The 18,708-nt window shown below is 35.4% G+C and overlaps 1 long non-coding RNA gene across 1 annotated transcript; it reads left to right on the forward strand.

Annotated features, from left to right (window-relative positions):
• The first annotated feature begins 20 nt into the window (after window positions 1–20).
• Window positions 21–18,326, forward strand: LOC108379307 (uncharacterized). Its single transcript, XR_001849478.1, has 2 exons — window positions 21–333; window positions 16,579–18,326. It is a non-coding gene; the product is annotated as an uncharacterized LOC108379307 (long non-coding RNA).
• Window positions 18,327–18,708: the final 382 nt, after the last annotated feature.

An 18,708-nucleotide genomic window follows, 5' to 3' on the forward strand; every position in this document is an offset into this window, starting at 1 on the left:
GCAAGAACAACTAAAGCAACAACAACTAAAGCAACAACAACAACAACAACGACAGTAGCTATGCGAACCAACCAACCAACAATGATCGCGTCAAATGTATGAATGTTTACAATAACGCCAACAACACTTTTGCATTCATTCAGCCTATCGCTCGCTAAAGCGAGTAAACACACATGTGCGCCGGGCGGTGATCAGTTAAGGAGCGCTGTGCCGCCCGTCTAGGGGCAAAGAAAGGCAGAGGCGAGTGCGTGGTATGGTGTGGTGTGGCGCGGCAAGGCTTGGCTATTTGTTTAAATAAACATACGGAGCACGTACGTACGCGCCGGTTTCTGGGTAAGTGTTTTGTTGAAAATACAAAAGTGATTTTTCTTAAAGAGTTTTTTCTCTTTACTTTTTTACATTTGACGTTTTCTGTTATTTCTTTCGAGATTTTTTCTATCAAGACGTGACACTCTGTCATGATTGATTAGTGCATGTTTTCTTAAAAACTATTTTTAGTTTAGCAAAAAACAAAAAAAAAAAAATGGGTGCGTATGTTTTGCCGCGTTTGTTTTTGTTTCATTTGGTTCAATTCGAAAGTACCTAATTTCGTTTGTAAAGTGGTTTTTGAAATTAAAACAGATTAGGAAAATTTTAGGAAATACAATGGATTAAAATTTTGATGTGTTTGCTTCAGTTTGATTTCAAAATGTTCGGCGGCAGCGTGTTTGCTAGATGCGATGCTATGCTTTCTTAGTGTAAACCGAATATTGGTACCTTAACCCATTCGGGACCATAAAATTATAGCTAACAAACACTGTTTGATTTATTTTTTGAGCTAAATAAGCTTACGTTTTTGATAAAAATTTGTTAAAAAAAAAAATTACTTAACAACAGTAGCTAGTTTAGATGAGGTACATATTTAAAATCCTTTAAATAAAAATACTTTTCTGCATATCTGTGTTGCTATCTTAGTGTAAAACGGATATTGGCGCATTAACCCTTTCAGGACCATAGCCAAAAAAAACAGTTTGAATTATATACAGTGATTTTAAGAGCTAAATATACAATTTCGATGGTAGCTTCTTCACAAATGTATGGTAAATTTTTTTGTTTTTCATTAATTTTTTTTTTGAATATTAAAAAAAAGTAGTACGTAAATTCTGAAAAAAATTCTTTTCGCTTTTAAACAAATAAACATAAGTAGCAAACAATATTAATTTGAATGTGGTCTATCAATTAAAAGCTTCACATAAAAACCAATCCGCCGGTCGAAGGTTTCACACCAGAAATTTGATCTGCCAATGTCTCCCGATTCAGCTTTCGGAAACAACGACCGCTTTACCTGCATCTTATTTTATGGTTTGGAGTTGGCCGAGGAGGATATGTGGCAAGAAAACACAGGTTTTCACAGGAGGCTTTTCTAATTTCTACTCGCGTTCTGCTAATGGTAGACAGTGAATTATTTTCTGCAAGTACTGATTCCGCAAAAGCTCTACAGAGCCTTGGGGTACCATCCTAGATTTCAGAAAATAAGCATGAAAGAAGACTTTTTTTTCAAATCAATGTCGTGGGAGGTCGGCAATGTGTTCTGACTTCGATTGAACTCTGATCCGATACCCGGTCTGAAAATTATCCAAAAAGATTCGCTCTGCAGATAAAAAAGGAATACAGTAGTTATATTTGGAGCCGTAACCGCCGATTTTTTTTTTTTTTTTCCTTTTTGATGTAGAAATATTCCTGGAGAGTCTAAATGCATTACTGCATCAAAAAGAAAATTTTGAAAAAAAAGTCGCTTACGTTATTTTGACAGTTAGGGCTCGATATGATCGCACATTGCTGTTAGAATTGAGCGGGAAAAGTACACATAATTGCTTTCATTGAGCATTTTACGTGACAGTTTACACAAACAAGCCCAAAAAAAAAATAATAAAAAAACTGTACTTTGCTCTTAAACTAAATGTTTAATTGAACGAAATTAAAAATTCGTCAGCTGAGTGCGGGTGTCGAAAATGTTGTACCTACATACATACATACGTACGTACGTACTTACATACATACATTTGGATCCCAATCTGAGCTGCATAGTAAGCATATGCGGGCAGCGTGTAGCGCAAAAGAGAGTGTGAATGTGGAAAGTGTGTAGACAAATGACGAAAAAAAATGAAACGAAATGATTAATACCATTCAAAATTGAGTTGTTGCACAAAGCGAAATGGTTTTACAAAACCTAATGGAGTGTTGAGGTCATTGGCACGCCGGGTAGTGTGACAGTACATAAATGAGTTCGTAGATATGTATTTATGTACATACATATGTGCAATAGACTGTGTCAAATAAAACGAATGTTTTTTTTTCTTTTGTTCCCATATGAAAATTTCGTTGTCAGATTCCTATCTTAATTTTTTGGTTAGCGCTCGCAAAAATAAGAATTTTCAATGAAAATTATTTTTTTTTCGCAACTTTTTTTTTAGTAAGCAATTTAATACAAAAAAAGGAAAAACAATCGTGTAGTCAATTCTATTATATATAATTAATGCAAGTTTGAATTACATAAGCAGTCATTTCCTGCTAAACAAAATGACGAGACCCTAAAAAAAAATTGCTAAAAATCATCGGTGAGTCCTAGCTAATTCAAACTTGCACTTATTATATGTATTAAAATTGAATAGGTTACGTGATTTTTTAGTTTTTTTTTTTTATATTTATTTGCTTATTAACCTTGCTTTGATAACCTATGTATGTACATATGTCTGCGAGACGTTTGCTTTTATTAAACTTTTCGTTCTCTCTTTCGGAAAATGAGTATGTATTGAAATCGGTGATATTTCGATTTTAAATGAAGGTTATTTCTAAATAAAACGCATTTAAATAATAAATACATATTTGAAGACTCTATATATTTGAAAAAAAACTTTCATAAAATTTTTATTACCATAAAATTAAAGCAAGCAAACCATGATACGTCTTCTCAGCAAGTAGGGTTATCAAACAGGGTTAAAAAAAAGTAGGGCACAATTTTTTTTTTCCATCAAAAATTCTTATCTTTGCTAGTGATAACTGAAAAATTAAGATTTTGTGAGCGACAATGAGATTCTCATATGTGACCGAAAGAAAAAAAAAATCGTTTTATTTAACACAGTCTAGTATGCATACATAGAACCTAAATACATATTCATACGCAATTGTATATACATACATACATACATATGTATATATTCAGTGGCACTTGAATCGCACGCTGGATAGGCTGTTAAATAGTTTACTGGAAAAAGTGACAGTCATCCGGTGTCGGCGCGCATATGCATGAATGCATGTGTGGTGGTGCGTTTGCCCTTTTGTTATCGCGTTTTCATATCAGCAAGATCATAGAGTTGAACCTCGCTTTTGTAGTTTTCCAAGCCACAAATCAAATTTCCCCAAAAAATGCTGATGTTAGGCAAATCACGTGACATACATAAATGTTAACACTTACTTGCATACTCATATGAAATACTCCTATATATGTACATATGTATATATATTTATATAGTAGCGCACTTACATACATATGTAAATATATATGCTCAAAAAGTGTTTAAAAACTCAAATCATGCTTCCGTTGAACTTTCTATCGCAACGCAGCCATCGCTCTCCTATTTACTGGTTTTTATCAACGGAGTTTACAATTTTTTTTTATTCAAAATTGTACATAATTTCATATAAACATACATCCAAGCATACATACATATATACATATATATAAACTTATGTATGGAGATACATTAGGGCGGGTAAATTTTTTTTACTATGTATGTAATTCTAAGAAAATATGCCGAAGAAACCATGGGTCTAAAATCAATTTGAAGTTTGCCAAATTGCGAAAATATATTCCAAAGAAAATGTGAAAATTCTCACTGTTACGCCCTGCTTTGGATGTTTAAGAAAAATATAATGTAAAAATGAATTCTTTATACCAAATACACCTTATAGCATGTTTTTATACAAAATTTAAGCAGTTCTTTGCGACACTGCAGCAAAGTGTTACAAAAAATTTCCTATACAAATTGGTTGGTCCTAATGTACCTACATACCACCCTAATCAACATACATACGTATGTATGTATGTACCTCCACATGTATTTACTTTTTTTTTTAAATAAATATTTCATGGTCGTGACAATTTTGCATTTTTTCACCTTTTCCTCCATTTCCGTTTTTTTTCTTTTTAATTCTTCAATTTCCTTGTTTATAAAAATTGTAACCTTTTTGGCTCTAATTAAAATTCTGTAATAGTAGTTGTCACTCGAACTCAGTTGATGACGCCTAAGCCGGGGTTTTTGCTTCATTTCTGTTGTGTCTGTTTCTTTTGGCTTCCATGTTTTTAGCTGCTTTCGCTTCCTGGTTCAGTAGTTGACACTAAATCTAACAGAACATTTCATTTCTCTTGCAGCTCATGTTCGACATTTTTCTTGCATATTGTTCATTGGTTTTTTTTAGCGTTTTTTAATAGAAATTCTTTGCAATTTTTCTTCTTCTGAAATTTGGCAATTTAGAAGCGGATTTCTTGAAAGCCGACACAGGTGAGTCATTTTAAGTGGCTAATAGCGCAAATTTGTTTTTTTATACAAAATGATTTCAAAATTTTGGTTGTGTGGTTAAACTGTGTTATTGATTGGGCATTTTTTTTCACTGACTTTAAAAACTGTTCGAATTCTTAATTTTTTTTTGTTAATGGAATTCCTTCGAAAAGGAAATATTGCTTTGCAAGTCTAACTCGATCACAGTATTCTCAGCTTAATTGGGCATAATAACTGTAAATATGTTTACTTAATTATGCGGAGAAACCAATTAAAAAGGACTCGCTCACCTGAAAAGTTCCTTCTATTTAGACGGAGTTTTTGTTTAAAGTTAGAGGGGAAGCCTAAATGGCGGCGTTGATTATTCGGAGAAGACTGTAGTATCTAAGTTCAATTATTACTAAGACAAGTCGAAAAATATTTCGATAACATAAATTGTTTAATCTATTTATCACTTATTCTATATTTATTATCAATATTGATTATAATACAAATACAGACTAACATCGATAACAAAATCGATAGCGATGCCTACAAATTTATCGGTGGGATAAAACACAAAAACTTCGTCAGATATGCCGATGAAAATGTCGACAAAGGAAAAAGTCGATACATATTTCGATAACTCCTCTATCAACATATAGATACCAATCTTTTGCTAAATTGATAAAATCATCAACCAATTATCGCACAGATTTTTATTGGTCCCCCCGTTGCGTTTTCTAGGGTTTTTGGCGGACTTATAACAGATAGTTACTTTGAAAACATCATTAAACAAACAATTGGGTATTATTAAAGGGAATCTCCTGAAGAGAAAGAGAGTTTTTACATCGAAAAATATTGCTTTTTAAGAATTCTATATCATTTCTAGGAAGATTAGTTTTTTTCCTCATGGAAAACTTTGGGCGAATTAAGCGACCTCTTTTGATTGCAAAATAAAAATAGGGGTACATTTTTTCGGTACAGAACAATCCTAGGGGGTGAGAGCATACAAATTCCGACGTTACTTTTTTTGCATGCATTTTTGGAACACTCTAATGTACATATGTACATGCATATGTATTTAGAAATTAATTTAAATATATTGATGCTCACAGTTATTTTGACAAACAATTCGACTGCAACAAAAATATCTAAGTTTGAGCAAAAATAATGTTGTGAGTACTAGATCCGCGATTTTGAATTTTATGTGACTATTATGTGTATGTAGCTACGTTTTCTAGGGTCGATTTTTTTGTGCAGTAACAAAATGAATGCGCCTTATTTATAATTTACTTTTTTTAATTTCAAAAATTTACTGTTTGCTTTGCCTTAAATTTCATCCAATCTTCCGCAAAACTTACATTTGAACTGAAAATCTTTAGTTCGTTGATTGCATTACAAAAGTTAAATTAAATAATATGGCAAGTATACGAACAGCAAACAATTTTGCCAACAACAATAGCAATGTGAAAGCAATTGCCCCTCTAAAAACAATGAACGCACTAATAAGTCTAAGAAATAATCAGAAATAACTCATCTACAAAATCTGCTTATAAATTATGTTAATTTGCGTAAAAAGGCCAAGACGAACGTCCCTCGACAAAAGAAGTATCTATAAGCAAGGAAAAATACACCAAAAGGCTAGAAGTGCGTTCGACTGGGCACAAAGACAAAAAGGCATTTACGTAATGAAATTATATTAAAAAAAATATAGCATACAATTCGGCGTTTGAGCCTGCGAAGCAAAGCAAAGCAATCACAGACAATCGACAAACAAATGCAAATTTTGCAAATCTACAAATCAACAACAGCAAATAACGACAGAGTGAGCGATATTTAAGTGAAGAATATACAGAGTTGAGAAAGTCATAACGCTGATTATGTGATTATGAATATTGCGAAGGCACGCTAATGCCAGCTCTAAAGAGAGAGAGAGAGGGCTGAAGCGTAGTAAATTCGCATGCCTTCGTCTTGTAAATGTTTTGCAATACTTTTCTTGAGAAGTTTTAGTTTCTGAAAAGCTGCGTAGTACCGCATACCACTTGAATTGGCAGTACTTCAGGCAATGCGCCTGAGTATTTTTCTACTTCTTAACTAAGCTCATTGGTTGTGTTAGATACCTTCATTCTTCGCTGTGTACTTACGTACGAGTATGTATGTATATTACTTGGCTTGAGCTCTTACTAACCCGTACACTCGAAGCTCATACATTCTTCCTTTCCTCTTTCGTTAAGTTCTAACCGAATTGTGTTGTTGGAGTCAAGTGTAACGCAAATACTTTAAGTTTTTAATGTAATTCGTTTTAATGTAATTTACTTACACTCGAGTTTTGCTACATTAAGATGTTGTATTTTAGTGAGTTAAATAATTACGTGAGTTTCGTGTTTAATATTTATGCCTACACGAGTAGATGGAATGGCAAGCTTTCATATTGCTTTTTTATCTTGCGACTTTTGTTTTTGTATTTGGAACTCTGCTTGATCCCATCAGACTAATATGCAGTCTCTTGTTGTATTTTATTACTTGAAAAGCAATTATCCTAGCCGGAAGAAAGAAGTTTTGTTTATAAAAATACTCACGTTTTAATTTTCAATCACCTTTAATCATTTGACCAGTGACTAGTAGAGTTTTCTTTTGAGTTAGGAACTTGAGAGGCACTATTGAAAATTTCATTTTATTTAATTACATGAGAATTACAACATACATTTTCCTTGCCCGAAATTGCTCATATGCCTTTTTGTTGGAAAGCGCTGGCGCTTGGTGTGACAATTATTTTTAATGCAATTATTATTTTACCAAAAAATGGCACCAGCTGCCACGGCTTACGGCTCGCGTAAGGCATAATTTTGAAATTTCTTTGCTGAAAAACCCCAAACCGTTTAATAGCGAACACCAATGATTTTTCTAACGATGAGTTGAAGCCATCGAAAGTAAAATTCCTATTCCAATTTCTGGAAATCACTTGCCCGGGAACTTAAACAGCTTAGAGAAAACAAAACGAGAAAACTTTTATAGTTTAAAGTTATGTAGCTATAGGTCAGAGGAGTCCTAGTTGGTCTAGGTTAGGCTAGGTTGAAGGGCTTGCCAGGAACCCCACCAGCGGATCTAGTTGAGTATCGATTAAACCCTCTAAAAATTGTTAGACCATGAACTTTCTTCTAATTCCACAGAGTATGGAGCGTTCGCATAATAGGTTCTGCACAGTTTCTGCCTCTTCGTTTTTGCAGCTTCGGCAGAAGCTTTTTTGGGGTACCCTAAAATTATCTGCGCGCCTATTGGTGTCAAAATGGCCTTTTATCATTCTGTGGCTAATTCTCTTTTGCCCAGCATGGGGGAATTTTTCGATGCCGTTTTTGGTGCCACACCGATCACATGAGTTTCATCCTCTTGCAAGAGGTGAGACCTGCCTATCTATCACTTACTAGTTGAATAGTTACACAGATCCCTTAGAATGGGCTTGCATGTAGCAAGCGTCATGCGTTAGCCCTTACAGGACAGCAAACGGGGAAGGGATGTGCATTCTCTTGCAAGTTCATCCACCTTCCCGTTGCCTAGTATGTTCCAGTGCTCCGCCACCCACACCAAAATCAAAGAAAAATACTTAGTTATTTCGTTTTGGGGATCTGCGGCAGTCAGCTACAGTTTTTGAATAGGAAATGACCAAGTTAAATGCTCTGAGCTCCGCCTTAGCCTGAAAAACGTTACAGTGGTCGGGTAGACGAAATGATTTTTCACGCCACAATTGTGCTAAAAACTCACCTAGCCCTAGCATCATTTACAGAATAGTGAAAAAAGAGCAGGTAAGACAGAGGCCGCCATAACAACATGGGTCTTCGGGCTGCGGGCAACGACCCGTCCCAATTGAATTTAAGGGACATGCAGGACCAGCAACAAAAGAAAGTATGTCCCATAATTCAAGAGATACATACCTACATATGTACTTACATATATACTACATATTCATCCCCGAAACAGGAACCTTTTTTAATGTAATCTGATCCATCCGCGATATTTCAAATTAACAAAAAAGTAAAATAAGAAATACAATTTTAATTGAGGCTCCACACAATGAGCTCCGATTTGTGCCTTCCGCCGCGGCGAGCTCATTCAGCTCGCTTTAATAAAAGCAAACGAGAATACTTCAAATTTTATTTGAAAGCTACCCTTCTTGCCACTCAACTGCTCTCATTGCTTTTATGCGCTGCTTATTAAATATCAACCAATAACGGCGAAGAAGGATAACAATCGGACTCCTTCTTTGTGCTGAAAAGCACCATTCTACTCGGTTTCGCTTATTCGCGTAGTACTTACATACATAGTACATCCATCTGCACTTTCGGCGCGGCGTTGAAGTGTTTATCCTTGCGCATTAATAAAATTTAATTTGTTTACAAAAGCTTGCGAGGGAATAAAGGAGAGGAAGGTAAGTGTAGAAAAGAAAGCACAGCAAAGAAGTAGAAGCGCCTTAAGCAGGCAGCAATAAAAAGAAAAATTTAGCAAAGAAGCAAATATTTCTATACACTGAAGGATATGCCGCCACCGGAGCAAAGAAATAGCCAAAGATATCAAGAATTGAAGAGATCTTAGAAATGAAAATAAATAAATTTGAAAAGAATTGAAGTGAGAAAATGCAACAAAAAAAGATAGCAACTTCATTTGAGAAATTGAAACATTTGCACCGTTAAAATCCCCGAACGCTAGACCAACAATTGCTGCAAAGGCTCCCCGCTATGCAACACTGGCAACAACATAGCCAGGCTTTAGAGGTAAGCCACCGCATAGCAGTGCAATCTACAAGATTTTATTTACACCTTCTGTGAAAATATTTACACTTCAGAAGGCTGTAGGCGGCACCAGAACAGTGACAGCAGGAGCAGCAGCACCAGCAGCAGCAGCGGCGGCAGTGGATACGCCAGTGTGTAGCAAAATGAGCAACACCGATGTATGTNGGGGGGGGGGGGGGGGGGAGGACGCTGCTCAACCAAAGCGCACACCTTCGCCTTTGAGCTACGCGAGCAGCGGCAAGCAGCAAAAGCAAACAATTGAAAGTAGATTTCCGGCTTAAAAATTGAAAAATTCCCAAAGGGAAGCTAAAAACTCATAATAAGCCTGGGGCGGAGCGTTGTGCAAAAAAAAAACGTATACATATATACAAAGAAGAAGTAGAATAAAAGAGTGAATAAAAGCTGAATAAGTGGAGGCTTGGGTAAATGTTGAAAGTAAGATAGCAGGAGAGGCAAGAGTTGGCTGAGTAGTACATAGAGAATTGCGCCGTTTAGTTGCCACCTGCAGCAACAGGATGACTTACAGCAGCTGAGCCGCTGCGCTGCATTGGCAAATTTATGCGAAAAGAATATTTTTTATTTGAAAAGTAAAAAAAAAATAAAAATATCGCTTTGTATATGCAATAGGCCAAAGGCATGGCAAACTGCCAGCAAACCAGCCAAATACTGATCCAACAACCAACCAACTAGTCAGTGTCTCAGCTTAGGCTCTCAACGCTTTTCAATTTCATGAAGGATACCTGCAAGTGAGTTGGTAATTTGCATGCGTGCCGTATATGTATATGTGTGTGTGTGTAGGTGTGCGTTATTCTTATTTGTTTGCCAATTGCTCTACCTTTTTTCCGACTCGTCGCTTGTTCGAGCATCTCATTATCTGCCTTAGCTATTTTATTTAAATTTATTTTCTCCTTGAAGGAGCGTGAAAAAAGTAAAATCGGCAGACATATTTAGTGGGTATGTATAAGAATGAGCATCAATTTTATAATTTTTATTTTTCGTGTGTATGTATGTATGTATGTATGCACATTAGGGCGGTCCAAAAATAAATGGGGGAAAAGTAAGGTCGGAATTTTATGCCCTCATCCCCTAGGATTGCTCCATAATGAAAAAATATACCCCTATTATTAGAGGTCGCTCAAAGTTTTTCATGTATTATATATGCGAAAAACTACTTTTCGTAGAAATGGTATAGAATTCTTGAAAATCAATATTTTTTGATCGGAAAATCCTGGTCCTTTTCAGAAGGCTCCAAATAATAAAACCCAACTGTTTATTTAACCATTGTTTCATTGCAACTGCATTTTATAGGTCCGCCAAAAACCCATGAAAATGCAAGGGGGGGGGGGCTATAAAAAATCGTTCTTATTAAAAAATTGTTCAATAAACAATTGGGTATTATTATTGGGAGTCTCCTGAAGAGAAACAGAGTTTTCCGATCGAAAAATATTCAATTTCAAAAGTTCTATAGCATTTTTACAAACATTTGTTTTTTTTCCATATTAAATACGTGGAAAAATTTGGGCGCTTTGAGCGACCTCTAAATATTTTTTGATTTCAAAATAAAAAAAGGGGTATATTTTCTCGGTATAGAACAATCATAGGGGTGAGAGCATTAAAATTCCGACTTTACTTTTTTTTGGGCCACCCTAATGTTTATATATTTTAATATGGTAGTCAAAGGTTAGATACATTCTTAAAGTGTAGATTGGCGCTGGAATGCCCTCATGTAGATGGTAAGCGGCAGGCAAATTTGATGAGAACGAGTCTAAGAATAATTTATTATTTATTTGAAGTAGTTACAAGCGCGTAATTTAAAGTAATAAAATTGTCTACACTGAGGTGCCTAAGTAGTGGGAATTATTTATGATCAGGTATCCACATATGTAAGTACATATATATGTATGTATATACGAGTACATTATATTTGGGAGGAATGATTGGCAAGAATTGCTTTGCATGCAGATTACTTGGTTGATTAATATAGGTCCTCTGGTCTTTATAACGCACAGAATCAGAAGAATCTCTTCAACGCCTTAGGTGTCAAATACTGAGCCGTTTCAACCATCATATTTGTCATTTAATTGCTATAAATATTGCGGTCGCATAAGAGTCTTGATGTATCGATGAGCTATCCTAACAATGTCAGAGACAAGGGCTCTAATTGATCCCTGTCGAGATTAGTCCGATGACATTTTCAGGATAAGAGAATTTTCCCAGCCACCCCGAATAGCTTAGACTTCCGCTTGAATGACAATGGCGGTATTATGGTTAACTGTGGAAAGATGCCGGCAGTTACTCCGAGATTAATTTCGCAGTCGCGTGTGAAAACATCTAATCCATGGGTCTGTAAAGTATTTTAGTATATACACATGCCCATACCTCCTTCCAAATCCTAGTTTCCAGGTGACTTTCTAAATTTCCAGAGCACCGATATGTATGTACAGTATCGGTCATATCTATAGCACGCCATTTCAAAGTGATATTGTATGCCACTTATGTTTATTTATTTATTTTAAAAAGAATTTTCAATTAAAATATATGTAGTTCATTCTCAAACAAACCCCATGTAAACCCAAGTTTAATAATTTGTAGTAAACTACAAAAAAGTGTAACAAATGTTCACCTAAATTCACGAAATGTTTTCTCCTTACCTATCGCTGGTGGAATTATTGCCATTTTCCTAGCAACAAAATAATAATTAACGTAACGCCGCCACCATCAACATTTCCTACTGGTTATTTTCTCATTCACACTATATCCCATTCAAATTTAGTCATTAACGCATAATCAAATAAATAACGACCCAAAAAAAAAAAAAATACAATCATTAAACCAAACATTATTAATACATTTTTAATACAGAATAATTAAAAAATTAAATGTGCGCTTTTATCGGCGTTCATTTAACCAAATAAAGCCCGGTGAGAAAAAAGAAAACGGCCGAAAAAACTTTGCAGCTTCATTGCACGTGTGTGTTTTTGTGTGTGAGCGCATTAAGTTTAACGCGCAAATATTGCAAAAATGCGATATAATTTTATTTTATCGACAAATAATTGCAATCCCATTAGGGCGGAGCCGCATCGCAGCTGCTTTAGCTGCTGCTGCTGCAGTGCGCCAATTAAGCGTGTATTTACGATGCCACAGACACACACACACACACACATACACGCACACAAGCGCTCATGTGGAGCCAAATGCATTCGGATGCGCTCTGGTATGCGCGTGAAATCGTGCTCATTATGTAAATGCGAAACTTAAAATATTTAATAATAATTGAGCGTGAAAATGCGCGACGCCAACAAATGCTCGATGCGATAGCAGCGACCTGCGTGACACGCACATTTGCCCTTTTGCAATGTTAGCCGCGCGCGTGTGTGTGCGTGCATGCGCATGCATGGGCATGTGACCCCAGCTAAATATGTACCTACGCTTCTTTCGGCCTCCACCGACTCCTTTAATTGCATTAAATTCGCACATTCATGGGTTAATTGCAGGTCGCTTACCGCGAAACACAAACGCACAGACAGACAGACAGAGAAACAGCCGGAAGCGTTGGACAATCGCAATTAAACAGAAACCGCACGCATGTGCAACACAGCAAGGGCAGCAGTAAAGCAGTAACAGCAACAGTGGCGGTAATGCATCCTTGTTACTTTTTTTTTGCCTATTGTCCTTTCGTGTATCCTTTCGAGTGCAGAGCAATGTTGATGGTATTAATTTCAACTTATTGAGTTGTAGCTGTTCGCTTTTTTTTTGCAATTTTTTTTGTTGGTCGGCTTTAGTTGCGTGTTTGAGTGTGTGTGTGTGCAAGTGCTGCGCGTGACCGGAACACTCAATTAAGCGACATATAGATTTATTTGTTGGCATTTTTTAAGGGATTTCTTTTGCCTCGTGCTGCATCGGGGGATTACCTAGAATGCATCGGCGGGTTAACTGGCTTTTGCTTTTAAGAGAAATGTTAAGTTTAATTAAAAAGTGTGTGTAAAAAGCTAAAGAGTTTGATGTATGTGCTTCTACCTACATAAGAAATGCATAAAATGGATTTTTAGTTGGCGAAAAAAATATTGTGCTAACATTTTTCTTAAGTGCACAATTTTTTACAAAAACACATTAAAGGAACAAAATTTTTGGTTTTGAAAAAATAGATACTTTTACTGCCACCATTTTTTTTTTTGGTTTTTACTTTCCACCAAATCGAGCTGGAAAGGGCAAAGGAGCCAATAATGGTTGAAGAGCCCAGTTTCCAGGTGTTGATAGTTTGTGGTTCACAATATCCATGGTGATTGATTGAAGGTCGATGTATGTATTTCACTCTATCTTTCTCCTCGTTCCTTTCTCTGCTGTACTTCTATCTCTATTTGTGTTTCGATTTATTTCCTTTCTTTGCCTAAATATAGCTTTATCATTATCTCTATACTTATTTCTATGCCTTCCCCTATCTGTCCCTCTATTTACATCTCTCTGTGTCTCTGTTAATTTTCTACCCCTGGCCATCTCTAATTCAATCTATATCATTATCTCGCTCGCTATCTCTACCTCGATCTCAATCTCAATCTAAATGGAAATATATCTACATATTCATATCCATCACCATATCTTTTGCTCTCTAAATATCTATTTCTATCACCACCTACACCGTGACTTCCTTCTCTATCTCTATCTAAATACTTTGCAGGTATGGTCCCATGGTAGTTTGCGAAACACTTACCTCCTTTAAATATTTCCTTGCCTTTGAACGGGCCTTATTTTTCTTAGCTTTCAGTGCTCCTTTTTTGGGTTAAGATAAGTTGGGTAGTTTTCGTAAGGTGTGCACACAATGGGAAATTATAGAGCTTGTCCCTTGTGGAGCGCCTTGAAACGCCGCCAACAAGGTTACAAGACAGCCGAATATCTATCCTCGACAGTTCCCACAGAGTTGGCTATAAAGTGCGAGCCAGAATATTTCGCGAAAGTAGGGCAGCCTAGTAGACGTAATTTAACCTCATCTTGCTGCAAGCAACCCATTTCAATCCAACAGTGAACTGTTGCAACTTCCAATAAAAGTGCGAGTTGTGGCTAGCGAAACATAAGGACCGTCGCCGATCCACACTGGGAACCTTGCCATTTTACATATTCTGGATTTCATGATCGTTCGGTGAGCTGACATGAAGATCATCTGTCCAAGAGTGAATCACCAATTCCTACCAATTCGACAGAAAATAGTTAGTGCAATAGATGAAGGTCTAGACTTACTGAAGTCTGAAGAACTTGGGTTGCTGTTCGAGACTCTAGTAAACAAATTCTATAGTAGGCGAAATTATATATTATTAATATATATATACATTATTAATAACAAATCTAAGTTTTAAACTTTGTGCAATATTTAAAAAAAAAATTATCAACTTTCAGAAAAATTCCGAGCTGCTTTAATTATGTATATTTCTTAGAAAGGTTTTTAGTGCGCAGTTTTGTAGCACATACAATTTCAGCTTAATGAAGTGGAGATCGGAAGTAGTTTGGACTTATCGCTGATTTTTGGCAATTTTTTTTTTGTGTCAGGTGTTGCTCATTTGCTTCCAAACTCGTCCAAAATACTTTACATATAATTTAAATCAACTAACTCGAAACCATACACTCTTTTGAAGTGTTATAAAAATGAGCCCGCCTATTACCTTTTATTCCAATTATTACGAAATAGTTAACAGATCGTTAAAGCTGAATTCTGTGGTATTCACTAAGATATAAAAAATAAAAAACTAACAACGTTACCTAATCAAAAAAAGAAATAAAAAATAATAACAAATATAAATAGTCAAATTGTTGTGGTTAAAGTCTTGCAATAGTTGGTTGGTTTTTTTGTTTGGCTTTCCCTTTAGTCTTCTTTTCCGACTTTGGTTTTATTAGGCGCAAAAACTTTTGATGGCTACAGCAAACAAAGTCGCAAAGGTCACGCCAGACTATGCCGACCGACCGACCGAACGACTAACTAACAGCTCATTTACGACCACACATAAATCCCAGTAGGTTAGAGCTATGAAAAGCCAGTCAATGGCTTTTCACTTAATCATAAAAAATGCACACAGTTAGGCGCATATAAAGTTACAACACCACAAGACCAGCAGCAGAAATTCTTATTAGAGATAGTGTAGCCGGCCACTAGATAGATACTGTTGCTGATGTCATTGCCATCATGCAACATGATTTCGTTGGCTTTTGGGTAATGACCGGCGCTGCGTTGCGCAACAGCAATCCAGGGCGTCGTTGATGCGCTGTGGTCAGCAGACGCAAGTATGTATAACTACTACTGCCATTTACTTTCTTTGCTAACGTTTTCTTCACACGACACACCTTTCCTCTCAATAGCTCGGTCATTTGACTACTTCCGTGGTTGGCTTGCCTTTTGTTCTGTTGCAACTTTATGACCATAATTGCTGTTGGTTGCTGCTACCAAAGTGTTGCAATGCCAATATAGGATAGTTTCTTTTGTTTTTTTTTTCACATATTTTTTTTTGCTACTGTAACTGACATTTAATAGGCTGGACCGAAAAGTTGCACCGTAAGGCAACTGAACTTTTGTAAGCAAATTGTTGCAACAGACGCACAAGTCCTAAGTTGAAAATTGTATTTAAAAAAATTCTGTTTTCACACTTTGCCTGGCAAGTTCGTGTTTTAGCTAACTTCTTTCGCTAGCGGCAGTGTAATTTCGAAATATATATAGTGAGCATCAAAAGTAAGTGTACCCTGACGTTTAGACTATTTATTTATTCACATTTTCCATACCAAAATGTTAATCTTTTATATATATATTTTTTTATTTTTATAAAAAATAGTTCATCCCACAGCAAAAACCATAATTATAAATATTTTTTAAATTTCACACAGAACTCGGGAAAATGCGTGAAACTTTCATCGCAATTTTCGTACCTTATTTCAAATAAAAAAAGATTGTGTTCATGCGTTGTATGGAAGATACAAATAAATAAAAGCATCAAAACGTCAGAGTATGCTTACATTTGACGCTCACTGTATATATTTCGAAACATACTTTTTAACCGACTTCAAAAAAAGGAGGAGGAATATTTTTTTTTTCTTCTTGCATCGGAAAGGTAGTGTCTCAGAGGTGGTCCCATACTAATCTGGTTTAGATCCGATCATTGGATTATGGAAAAATAACGGTACTCCTAAATTTTTATATGAGAATTGAAGCCGGTTTTGTTTTTTGCTCAAAAATTACTTGTATATTTGTGCATTCTTTTACTCATTACATTAAATTCGCCTTTTTCTTCTATTTTCAGTGATTAAGTCTAAATTTTTCAAAGAAGTCTGAGCAAAACGAAATTTACACTAGAATAAGCTTCAAAGAAAGTATATTCTCGAAATTTTCGAAAGCTCTTTGATGGACAACTTAGTTGTTCGAAAAGCAGATGAAGAACACGACTACGAATAAATTTTTGTTTGTCGGAAAAGGAGATGAATTCACCTGAAGCAGAGCTTTTTGTTGATATTTCAAGCAAATCATTAATCCAGGATCTACTGTGAAAATACAATTGCATAGCCTGCGATCGGCCAAGCTCTTTTTGAGAAACTTCAATTGCTGTAAGAGTATACGAAATGACTGAAAGAGATGCGTAAATAATTTGGAGGCCTGCGAACGAAAACGCAACGGCAAGCAGAACTCTGGAACTGGAACTCAGGACTAAAATCCGGTTACCATTGCCAGTGCCAACTAAGCAACGAAATGGGTGAAGATGTATACTGCGTGAAGGGGTATAAAATAGAACTTCGAATGCTGCAATAATAACGTAAGCGGTATCGAATTTCCGGATTTATGTTGCTACAAATATTATATTTTTTGCTAAAAAATTTTTTTCAAATATTTAACTCTTAAGCACAGTATCTAGCTCTCAAGAAAACCTACATAGTCATATGAAAAAAATGCTCAAGAAATGGAAAAACAAATCTTAAGTGAATGAGTTTGTAGTTCTTAAAAAAAATGTTCATAGATATATTTATTTTTTCAAGAAAATTTAAAACGGAAACAATAAAAACAATTTCCTGTAATTTTTCTTGACGGCTGGAAACTAAGCTTTATAAGAACGCAACAACAAACGAAAGAAAAAAACAAATTAAGTTGAGCAAACGTTTCGTTGCGTGGGAACATTATTTACTTAATTGAAAAAATGTAATTTTAGCAATTAAAATTTAATGGTTACATATACATACATATGTATGTATCTTTATTTTATCGTATTTTCTGGCATACTCTACCTTCTAAACTATCCCGAGAGTTGAACCACTTAACATTTATTACTGTACATTTGCTTATCTTGCCACTGGTTTTTATAAAAAGCATTACAAGCCAGTATTTGAGGCAGTTGTTTAAGAAATTAGGTATTTTGTAAACGCTTCCTGTTGATCCTATGTCTAAAACGCCGTTAATTTAGGCATGGCGCTCGAACTATTCGATTTTAGGATGGAGCTATAACTTTTTCTTATTAATTCCTATGCTAGAAGAAATTTGTTGTTTTTGAAAAGTTTGCTATAACAAACATATTAACAAATGCAAAAAAAAAAAACAAATTAATAAAAAAAAGGGAAGGATGGCGTGAATTACACGTGCGTTATACTTCACTAATCATTTCAACCGTTGATGCTACAACCGAGCTTGTAGCAATCCTTTTGAGATTTGTAATCTCCAATAAAATTACACACCTACAATCTATTTAGTGGAGCAAACATATTGAAATTGACTGAAAAAATATTTTCTTTTCAATAGCATCTTCACGTAAAACTTTAATTAATCGCATGACGAACGACTTGTTTCCTTCGAAGTTTAGCAGCTTCAAAGAGACTGGTTGGCTTTTGGGAAGCCTGAACTCAAACAAGCGCTTTGTGTCATTTTTTTTTACTTATCCAATGAATTATTTCAATTCCAATTTTTTGGAAAAAAAAACAAGAAGAATAAGCATTGAGTACACATATAGCAAAAATAGGGTTGGCTACAATTACGCGGTGCAGTGCCGCTGATTTGACAAAAAAAAACGAAGTATCTAAATATATTTTTTTAGATTTGAATTATAATGGCAATTCATCTAAACGCGTAAAAGCCTTATATCCACGTAAACCTCGTACATTTTTTTTTTAATTTTGTACGTTAAACCGGTTTATTTACGAGGTATTTACGCGTTTATATGAATACCCTGATAATTTCTGCTAGCCATTATATATGTAGTTCTCAGTAAATATTAACAGCTTTATTTATAATCGCTGTGTAGAAAGTATTTCTCTTTTGAAGTTCACCTTTCTGGTTTCCTTGGTTCTTTACGGAATATACTCGTAGTAAGGTATCATTTCCACAGTTATATTTGTTTATTAAATTGTGTAATATTTTTGCCCACCAGGTGGCGCTTGACACAAGCTAAGAT

Source organism: Rhagoletis zephyria, unplaced genomic scaffold (assembly GCF_001687245.7).
Source record: "Rhagoletis zephyria isolate East Lansing unplaced genomic scaffold, Rhagoletis_zephyria_1.1 Rzeph_scaffold_00122, whole genome shotgun sequence".
Lineage (NCBI taxonomy): Eukaryota > Metazoa > Arthropoda > Insecta > Diptera > Tephritidae > Rhagoletis > Rhagoletis zephyria.